The following is a 9543-nucleotide window of genomic DNA, read 5'->3' as shown; positions in this document are numbered from 1 at the left end:
CCAGCTTATTGACCGGTTTGTGAAAGTGCAGCTTTCGGGAAAGCAGCGCGCTGCTTGTACGGTATACGTGCAATCCTGCCGTTGTATGACTGAACTGCAAGAACCAACAGATTGTATAGTCTCATGCGTTTTTTCTACAAGTCTCGCCGTGGAATTATTTTGATGTTGAGTGAAGAATTTCTCCATTCACCGCACCGATCGTTTAAATTATTTCAACGTTTTCCGCTACTCTATAACAAATGTTGTATATCAGTACATTATAGTATATAGTGACTATTTACTATATACTATATACACTGTACCGAGAACTACAAGCTTGTCCGGTAATTTTGACGAATCTATACAGCGACTTACACAAATTTGCGTGTTACGCCAAACTTCATACTACAGCGCGCCACGCCACACTGTTTAACCCAGGAAAACCGGGTACTAGAAGGGATGGGACTATCGTTTCGAAAATTGGTAGTTTGGGATAGAAAAATTCAGTTAAGAAAAAAATATTTTTTTCAGAATTTTAGCGACCATAGGTCAAGCAGGAGATGACCATGTCGAGCTAACACGCTTGGGAACCATGTTGCTCCGACATGTTATCCATTGCCGTTTATAACAGGCGATAGAAAAATCGCACAGAATATGCCAATTGCTTAAACGATAGGTCTCAACGAGTACTTGAACACAGGTGCATTACGATGGTCATCAAGATGACCAGTGGTCAAGGAAAATTTAGAAACGAAAAAATCCTAATATTCACCAGTACATAAGCGCTACTACGATATTTCGCAACAGTTGGTCACTTTTGCTCTACGGTTTGGACAATTGGTCACTTGACCTATTGTTGACCACAGTCCTGGTGACGTCTACACAGTGGAAGTAATACTATTCCAGGTTGTGCAACCGAAAACCGTAGCAGAGATAGCTAGCAGGAATCATAGACAACATATTCTCAAAGTGTTGTACAAGTGACCAGTTGTGAGAAAACGAGGGTATCGCGCAGTAGGGTCAATAAAGCCCTGCCAAAAAGCCTACTCGTACAATCTAACTTACGTTTAAACTTTATAGAAAACAACAAATGCTCGTATTTACAAAGGAAGGCAGTTCTGCTAGTGGACTTGTGGTGGTAGACTAGCCGACTCCTAAGCATCACGAATTATCCAAATTGTGTGGGAGTGATTGATTATACTTTGCACTGTCTACGTCGGCACCGCTGCTAAATAATGCTCAGCTGCATAAACGGAGGCTGCCTTTACTCCCAAATGCTCTCTTCCGTTATACCAACCGCTTTGCACAGACTGGTTTCTAAAGGTTACAAGCGCTCATGAACCGGAAGGTTCAAATGTTTTTGATGCTCACTATGCGAAGTGTAGACACGAGTTAATAATTTTTGCAAGATTTCACACTCATTACTACAGTGTAACTCCGATATAATCTGCAAAGAATATATGATTTTTCTCTGGAACAATGGAGCAGCTGGTAGGTTACAGTACATGGCAATAATGGCGTTCTATACGCAAGCAGTTACACTGCAAAATTTTTTGAATTCTGATTGTTCCCGGTAGTACGGGTCATAGCAATTTTAGAGCTACTCACAGCGGTCATTCCGCAACTTGTTTGCCTTTTCTTCACATTAATTTTAACTGCGTTTAGTCAAAAATTACGTTTTTCGAATTTCCGGTCATCGCTGACCAATGGTCACTTCACTGACCACTATGTACAAGTCAGTTATTACAGCTTTTTTTTAGCTTTATTTTGATTGTTTATTGTATCTTGTAGGACGCTTCTGTCAATCAATATGAATTTTTGACACTTATTAATAAAATAGTACCGTGCCCAACCGTGTCATAACCGACATGGGATTTTCAAGTAACCAGTACTAGCCAGTGGGCGTTAATTTTCGGAACTTTGCTTCATGTTTTTATAAAACTCCGCAATTAGTTTTCCTGTGATTTTTTTGGTAATTATCTGATGTGGGGGTGGCTGTACAGACAAGCAGGACCTCCGGGAGCCCAGTTTGGTCAGTTTTGATCATGTTTGGTCACCCTCTGGACCTTCCGGATATGACCCAGCTTACGGTTATATATTTTAAACTGTCGTCTAACATAACTTCTTTGAAACAAAACCAACAGAAATAATCTGTGTTCATAACAACGGACTACAGAGAAGAAGTCCTCTACCATGTCGGTCTAACACGCATAGTGTGGAACGGGTTAAACACGTAACATGCATTTGGCTGGCTGGTGGCTTGTTGCACTCTATATAATTTAGGAGAATAAAAGTAACTGCCTCGCGGAAAGTGACTAGAAAATGGTCGGGGCAGTAAGTGACAATGTGACTGCGGAGCGCATTTAGGCAATTTCATAAACGTAGTGAAGTGGCCGTCGTTATAAGCGCAAATTTCGCGCTAGCTGTACCTTTACGTAGGAATTACCGGACAAGCTTGTACAGAGCGTAATGCATAGATAAAGCAGTGGATTTCCACTCTGCTATTTAATTTATGGGAATATTAATTTTAATAGGTAAAAAAAGTAATACCCCGCTAAACATAAGTATGAGCGGAATAAAAAAATAAAAGAAATGCAAGCGGAAAAACTCAAAGAGATATTTCAAATCTTATAAAAATGCAATGTAATGCGCCAAAACTAATATTCATATACAGTAACTATACACTAAAAAAATATTAATAAAAAGAAAATGAGATAATAACATACGAGATAAATACGAGAAAAATTTAGTAAGTAATGGGTAATAACTGCATAGAAAACATCGTTGTCGCGACGGACGAACCGCGTTTGTACCGGCACCGTTCAACAAGTGACAAGCGCCCCGTGTACAGGTCATAAAAAACTCATTATCCTGCATTTCCGGCGCGGAAAGATACCGTGACACCAGTACAGATAGTCGCGCAACATTTCGAATCCACCAGCCAGCCAAATGCATGTTACGTGATTAAACAGTGTGGCGTGGCGCGCCGTAGTATGAAGTTTGGCGTAACACGCAAATTTGTGTAAGTCGCTGTATAGATTCGTCAAAATTACCGAACAAGCTTGTAGTTCTCGGTACAGTGTATATACTATAATGTACTGATATACAACATTTGTTATAGAGTAGCGGAAAACGTTGAAATAATTTAAACGATCGGTGCGGTGAATGGAGAAATTCTTCACTCAACATCAAAATAATTCCACGGCGAGACTTGTAGAAATTTTGTATCATATTGGCATTTTGTATCACTTACATTACTTAAGATTTTGCGTACTAGTAGTAAAACATCACCAACATATTATACACAGCCCTGCCAAGCCAAGTTGGAGCAGTTGCACAAAACAAATTTAAAAATATTTGTGCTCATCGTTTTGTTTTTATTTTTGCCATTTTCTGGTGTAACTTTTTATAACGGATCACTCAACATTAAAACTGTAACTCCTAGGTGTGCTACTATGTAGCCAAAAGGGGATTAAGGGGAAAGGGAGGGAGGGAATTTTTGGATGCTAATAAACGCTCCCGTAAAAAATTCACAAATCGGAACTTTTACAGAGCCTTTATTGAAAACTGTTGAGGTATCCAAAAGGTGTCCATTACGGTGAAGTAGAATTACTTTGCGTGATCCGTGCTCGAGGTGACCTTACAACAAGTTGAGTCTCCCATAGACTTGTATGTTAGAAATGACCTGCGGTAGAATGTGGTTTCCTAGAACACTGATCATTTCTAGCGAAATGTTTTTTTGAAAAGGGAAGCTAGGAAGAGACCTTTAGAAAACTTTGGTATCAGTTTGCAGTTCTCAACCTCCCATAATTTATAAAATTTTATTGAGTTGAAGCCTAGATTTCTCATTAAGCAACTCGATTTTTGCAAGAAATATGAAATTTCAACTTTGGTTCCTGTTCCATGTGTCTTAGCTTCTTGCATAGAAACGTAATTATAAAAGATGCCATAGACCATGAACATTCAGGAAAAAATAACAAAGAAATGTAGACTTCAGTGGCAGAATCTGAGGAATTTTTATGACTGCCCCAACTTGGCTTGGCAGGGCTGTAGTATAACTTGTGGTCGATACAACAAATTTATAAGTACTACTCTAGGACTTACAAGTGCGACTTTATAAACGCTAAGCGTACTCGTACAGAAATTATAATTAATCAGTAGTGATTTTGCGGCTTGGATTCAGTCTGTTACGTACCGGAAAACCGCCTGAGCCGATTTCGGCCGCCTGACTTGCAAATTCGACGGTGCAGTTTGTTTGCATAATTCATTACAACTCGAACATAGGTTGGTGAGACTGGCAGGCAGGACCGGCTAAGAATACGCGCGCGTACTACAACCATTATCCTTTTCTATGGTAAAAGTAAAAGTGTAGTAAAAATAGCAAAACTGCAATGAACTCGGAAATTACTAATTTCCGAGATCCTAATTTCAAATTAGGAATGCATTGCAGTTTCGAACGCAACACAACCAGACTGCCACCTCGTTGGGAGTCTGCCGATGACGACACTCCGCGTTAAATCTGAAATGCGCCTTCTTAGGCGGTAAGCACTTGCGCAGATGATGGCGGGCTAGTTTCCCTCGTCAGAATTGTGATATAGTTTATTGGTAACTTTTGAATCAAATGTAGATATTAGAGACCATGTAATAACCCTTAGATTTATACTAAAATGACCGATTTCGATATGCCTAATCGATGTAAAATATATTTATTCAGGTATGTAACAGCGATGTTTTTCAAAGCACAGCGGCGATGCCATTAACAATAAAAACACAATCCGCTACACGTTTATCCCGCAAAAGCCATTATTTCATGAAAAGTACGCTTTTAGCAGCTCAGCATAAAATCAATAAAAGGTAACATGTGGCATTCAGTTATAAATTTTGGATGTCGACATCCATGCGTTTCACGGCGATACTGCTTTCCGGAAGCCGACGAAACAGAGAATTCATTCATCGATCCTGCAAAAAATTATTCAGCACATTTTAACTACGGCTATTTAAATGTCTCTGGATATGCATTCGACACAACAAGTTTTCTTCTCTAATGTTTTTCAAAACTTGGCAAATTTTAAATTATTTCGTGTAATCCATGCATGCTGACATGCAGTTGCATTTGAAAAATTAAAACGCTGTTGCAGATAAAAAAATCAGTTAAAGGATAAAAAAAATTCAAAATTAAAAACATATGGCTTCATTTAAAGTTTTTCGAAAAAGGAAACGTTTCTACGATTATCATTTTATTATCGTCATACTGCAAGCAACAAATCTATGCGATTTGTAGTTTATTTTTTTGAAAAATAAAAGAAAAAAAATAGGAGCTTAAAGTCATACGCAAATAAAAGTTTTATTTACTATCCAGATAGAATTTTTTGTTTATTATATATTGAAACCTCCAATTATTTAAAGGCTTGCATGTCGACATGCATAAAGGCAGAATTAAGATTCTAGTTGAAAATTCGTTTTTAGCAAATCAAGGCTGCACATCATTGTAGTGCTGGCGATGTTTCGTAAAGCGATCCCATCTCAAATAAAACCACCACTAAAATGCGGGCTTTTTACGATCATTCATCAAACGTATACCTGCAGTCCTACTGCATGTCGTCATGCACAATCTTCCCGCTGTGCAACATGTTCCAATGACCTGAAAACATTAACCCAAAATAAAAAATGATTTTCTATTAAACCGGCGTTTAACATTTGGGATTTCATTGAAATTCTCACCGTAGAATCATTACAGAACTCGAGGGTTCCTTGCAGCATCGCAGACAAGAACGCGCTCTTGCGTGTTCTTCCATAGACGTGCTGCGTCTAGCAGCGTTACGGCACAGAATGCCCGCACCATCACTTTTCACGCAAATGCTGAAAAGGATCTGGCTGTCGACAGCCATAAAACGGAAAACTTGGAGATGGTTATGAAGAATCATAATTAAAAAGCGTGGCTTTTAGAAAGTCAATAATTGTGGGTTTTAAAGTTAGTTTCCAACTTTCCATAAGCAGAGACGGCACAACGGCGCTGAACGTGAACGTGTTCTGAACACAGAATGCCGCTCGACCAATCAGAGAAGGCATAACAGCAGCTTTCACTGACTGAACTTTGCAGCAAAAGTTTTATCGTCACGCGGACTTTTACACGCTAAATATTTGTAAATATTTGTATTCGCAATGCATTCAGAAGCAAAGTGAGCCGATAAGTCTTTAAAAATTGCATTTTGCGACTATTTTTGCAGTGTCTAATACTTTATGTCGGTCGACCGACACTTGATTTTGCACCGAAACTATACTTTCGTTACTGATTGCATATCAAGGTTATACAGTATCATGTGAAAATTTAGCGCGCAGTAATTACGATACATAAATTGAATCAATTTTCTGGCATTACTACTTTGTAGACAATTTATGCCAATCGACTAGCAAAGCTTCTGTTTTTTATATACTTACCAGTTACAGTAAAACCTCTCTATAAAATACAGGCACGGTTCCATCAGTTTCGTATTTCATACCGGTGTGTATTTTATAAAGGGCAACTGCCCCAGGGGGCACTTGTATATTTTGGGGCGGGGGTGGGGAATGTAGCAGACTAGCAGTATCTTTATAAATACAACATTAAGGCAGCAGCAAATATTTGTACAGACAGTGACAAACTTCGTTTAGCGTTCATTTTAAAGTAGGATTAATATCTCAAGGCTTATAAAATAAGAATATTCTGTTGAAATATACTTCTAGATCAATTATTACCACTTACACAAACTTTACTCGTGATTATTTGACGATATTCTGATTGGACAAATTGCATCCGGTTACCTGTATGCAGCGGTATTTAACCGTAGCTGAATGTAGTTCAGAGGTTTCATACACTGGTGCAACTACATTCGGTTCCGCGGAAAGTGTATGTAAGGCTTATAAAGAGGTGAATGTTATAAAGAGAATCCCCCTATGTTATAACATGGGAGCCAATTCGGTTCCTTAAAGGTTGAATGCTATAGAGAAGTGTATTTAATAAAGAAGTGTATTTAAGGAGAGGTTTTACTGTAAATGTAATTAATATTTTGTAACAACGCAGATGAATTTACAACGTATAAACGGCTTTTACGAAGCTTTTGCTTTGTCCAGCAAAAGGATGTAACTTCGACACAAATTTGTGCTGATATAAAATCTGGTTTCTAAACGGCTGCCCGAATTTTGCCGTGGATATATGTTGTTATAGAGTGCCGATATGTTGCAGTATTTTGATGTAATTTAGAAAATACTTTTTGACGTGGGTTTTATACTGTGAGCGCAGGTGCATATAACTAGTACGACGAGGAAGTGCAGTGTCTGTCCTTGGAACTTTTATTGACATGAGAGACAACGAGGATGTTTTTTTTAGCATTTAGATTGGCTGGTCGGGAATAATTAGCGTCCGATGTTGTTTTTCTTGGCAACTTTGCTGTGATTTTGTTAACAATGAAATTAAATAACCGCTAGTACGACAGTAGTTAGTAATATAGCGCAAGTTCCACGCAAATTAATAATTTTGAAATTTGGTATATTTAGTAACGTGAAAATTTATTAAAGTAAAGTCTACTTTTTCGCTGAATATGTGATAAATTTTGAATTCCTTCAGTTACTTATCTACTAACGTGGCAATGCACCGAGAATGCAGCATACATTATAATCGGGCAAGATTATGCGCATATTCTGAGTATTATTGTTGGAGGTGGAGTATGTCTGTATTGTTGTGCTGTCTCCTGTCGTTTGTGTGCTGTACCGTAACCAATTAGCGAGCACCATGCACCATCGCCCTTGTGGCCAGTTGGCAGCCAGTAGTATACAAAGGGTGCGCTAGGTGTACGAAGCCACATTCGGCACTGAGGTAGCATTCACTGTTGCAATTATTTTGTTGGCACTTCGCCTGAAATCGATGGCAGCCGGCACAGCCAGAACTCGCTCCTCTCAGTGGAGAACATTTGTTTCCTTCTGTGCGCAGTATAAATTGCGTCCTGCGAGCGCTACCAACCACAGAAGAAACTATTGCCTTGTATATTGCTCACTTATCGAAAAGATTAGAATTTCTTACTGTTAAAAATTATGTTTTCAGTTTGGTAACGTTTCACACATTTAATAATTTTGACCCACCTGACCTTAACCATTTCGTCATCAGGCAAGCATTGGCCGGACTGCAGCGCAGTCGTACTGAGCTGCCAAATAAACGCCTACCGCTATTGCCGAGCGATTTGCTAAAAATTCACAAAAATATGTGCGCTATAGAAAAGAAGTTCCGGCGTTGTTTTTGGGCCGCAACAGCGGTTGGGTTTTTCTCGTTGTTGCGCAGCTCAAACCTGTTTGAGAGCAAGTGTAATTCGCATCTGCTTTATCGCGACGTGCGGCTTACGCACAGAGGTGCTTTGTTGTCATTTACAGTTTTAAAAACCGATCGTTTTCAAAAGAAAACAATTGATATACCAGTTCCCAGACTGGACGGGACAACTATTCGTGTCCTAGGGCGGCGCCCAAGGAGCTGATGCAGCATAACCGCTGCAGTGCTTCGAGCGCTTTGTTTTCTTATTATGAGAATGGTACATTGACACCAATGTATTCCAGTCTATACAACCGCCTACTATCCACGTGCGCCCGCCACGCCGGCCTTGATGCATCCCGCATTTCCGCCCACTCGCTACGCAGCGGTGCCGCAACATTTTCAGCACAATTGGGGATTTCCGCATTCGCGCTGAAAGCCCAAGGCCACTGGAAAAGGGACTGCTACCAGCAGTACATTCAACGCGATTTCCTTGAACGTTCGGACTTCTGCCACGCCATTCGCGACGCGCTGCTCTGACTCGTCGGCCATCTCCTGCTCGTTTTGCATCCACATGTTCCTCTCCGTGTCTGTCCTGGGGGTTTGGAGGTTGTTTCGCTACGCGGTTGTGCGTTTGCAATAAAGAATATGCCCCTTTTAGTAGTTGTTCTGTATGTAACCGGAAACAATAATTACCAATCTTTGCTATACGTTTATAAGCTGATGGTCATTTCCACCATAGTACTTCGTTTGTCTTTTGAGAAGTGCTGACGAGAAGCGGTGGAAAAACTGAAGAACTGGATGAAATTTTGCGAATCGGCACCAAAGAGTTCTATTATATACTGTAGCCACTAGATAAAGTGGCACCATGTGGATGTATGAAAAACGACGCAGACGCTGCTCAAAGTTCTAGAAGCTCGCGTGTGGGAAGCCCGGCAAAGGACAGACAGCGGCCGGATTTAAAAGTGGTGCCATTTCATCTAGCGGCTACTGTAACTGCACTAAACTGGCATCGGGTTAGCTACGAAGTCGTGTTACAGACAGCAAGCAGCACCCGTCATTTTTACGGTTTTTTTTAGATATGTTGGTTGTTTTTTTAGCAACTGTTTATTAGCAAAACTACATTCTATTCTGGTTAATGTGCAACATAATGCTTTGCTGCACAAAAGCCCACTGTCTACTGTGGCAACATGATAATAGTTCCAGTAAAATTTTGAATCGTGCGACATGCAGCGAGCCGTAAGTACCGACTGCACAGGGCGGCGATGAATCACAGCATCTAGATCATA

At 39.9% G+C, this 9543-nt stretch overlaps 1 long non-coding RNA gene across 1 annotated transcript; it reads right to left on the bottom strand.

The window, feature by feature from the left end:
- Positions 1-4802: 4802 nt before the first annotated feature.
- On the bottom strand, positions 4803-6103 carry LOC129601482 (uncharacterized). Its single transcript, XR_008692234.1, has 3 exons — positions 5701-6103; positions 5560-5620; positions 4803-4938 (listed from the first exon to the last, which is right to left on the bottom strand). It is a non-coding gene; the product is annotated as an uncharacterized LOC129601482 (long non-coding RNA).
- Between the last annotated feature and the right edge of the window lie 3440 nt (positions 6104-9543).

The sequence above is a fragment of the Paramacrobiotus metropolitanus genome, unplaced genomic scaffold (assembly GCF_019649055.1).
Source record: "Paramacrobiotus metropolitanus isolate TYO unplaced genomic scaffold, Prichtersi_v1.0 Parri_scaffold0000239, whole genome shotgun sequence".
In the NCBI taxonomy this organism is placed as follows: Eukaryota; Metazoa; Tardigrada; class Eutardigrada; order Parachela; family Macrobiotidae; genus Paramacrobiotus; species Paramacrobiotus metropolitanus.
This window is presented reverse-complemented; position numbering and strand designations above follow the sequence as displayed.